Genomic DNA, 1,831 nt, shown 5'->3' on the forward strand with positions numbered 1-1,831 from the left:
ATTAAAAATGGTGAATGTTTGGTTTATCCTGAACATTAAGCATCTCCAAAATTGGTCTGCAAAATTGCACTCAACAGCTTTGCCTACTTTTGTTTCTAGAGTTAACGTGAATTTTTCCAGGGATTTTCAAATGTTTCAACCCCCGATCTTCGTATAAAAAAAATGGTGCAAGTATTCTTTTTTTTGGCGATTTGAAAGTGAAGAGGAAAGTTCAGTGTGCACACATTCACAAATTTTTAGTTGTGAAAAATGTAAGATCTGTTTTATTCAGATTGGTTACTAATTCACCCAAAAATTATCACTGAACAAAATGTGAGGTGACGAAGTAGGAGCTTAGCTGACTTCTAATCCAGTTTTATAGCGCATGGATAAAATGATGCAATGCTAGTAATGCCAAGTTGCCTTGTATATGAGATATCACCAACTGTTTGAGTTAAACCAGTTTTGGCTCTCTTTATTCGCTCAAGCGTTCTTGGATGGACACTTACGCTCAAAATCAAACATATGAATAATTTTATTAATATATCACATACGTAATCCCTATTATAAACTTTGAAGAGGGAAAACCAACAAAAATATTAGAATGCTTTCCGTTTTAATCACTATCCATGGTATAATTACCAACGAGTATTAGTCTTGCTATACGAAATAAAACAACACAAAAAAACGGCATTTATTGAAGGCTGTATATTTGATTATTTTGCTTGTGAATTTCGTTCATGCTGCATTTGATCATACTTTTAAACAGCAGTGAATTTACAACAAACTTGAAATACCTAATTAATCATGAACCATGGTAGTGGTTCATAATAGGAATAGCCCATTTGTTCTTCTTAATTATTATTTATTGGCTGTGAGTATTGTAATAAAACCTAAGAAATATCCTAACGCATCATTCCTTATTGTGTAGGGTAGTTTTAAGTTTATTTGACTATCTAACAAATAACAGCGGCTGTATAACCGTTGACACATAATTGTATTAATGTTGTCTGTGGCTCATGAGGAGTCTCATAATCTAATATACATACATACGTATATAACCGCGTTGCAGGCCGTGGATGTAATTTAATGTTTATATGGAAGACATGACACATGTACCATAGCGATTATTAAGTTATTGTTGCAACTGTATTGATGGCGCGTATCATTTGTTTGTATACAGCGTTTCTGTCCTTTTAGACACGACGCTGCTGACATTATCAGAGTTTTGTTTTTTTAGTTTACCACTGCATGACCTATTTCGGCCATGTTACACAAACGTCTAAAACGTTATACAAATGTCAAATCTGTCTCCCACAACAGAAATCTTTAAGCCGTAGTTTAAAAGATAGCACCAAGCTCAGTTTCGAGCAACGAATCGATAATCACGATGATGGCTGGTAATAAATATCGAATCATAGTCAGTACTGTGTGATTGCGAATCTTATAGATATAGCAGATAGAATAGCCGTCCTTGAAGCTGACTATAAAGAGTGGCAAGAATCGTGCAAGCAGGAGACGGCGTGTCTGGGTGAAAGTGAAGCAGAAATTTTGTAGCTATATATTTTATTTAGTTTCAGGTAAAGTATGCAGCAGCAATGGCCCACTATAGTTTAGGGCCATCACAGTAGAAAAGGGTCGTAAAAGTGTCACGACCAAAACTCCATCAGAAATGGAGGGGGAGGAGGAGTTATATTAATATAATCAACCCATAACTGTTAATTCAACTTTGTAGAGTGTGCAGAATGCCACTCTAAGAGGAAATCTGGCCAGATGCGGCTAAACAGTGACCGTTCATACTATGGCCAGCGGAGAGGAAGTGGAGCAAGAGACTTTTATATTATGACTCATT

This window comes from Limulus polyphemus, unplaced genomic scaffold (assembly GCF_000517525.1).
Source record: "Limulus polyphemus unplaced genomic scaffold, Limulus_polyphemus-2.1.2 Scaffold2015, whole genome shotgun sequence".
Taxonomy (NCBI): domain Eukaryota; kingdom Metazoa; phylum Arthropoda; class Merostomata; order Xiphosura; family Limulidae; genus Limulus; species Limulus polyphemus.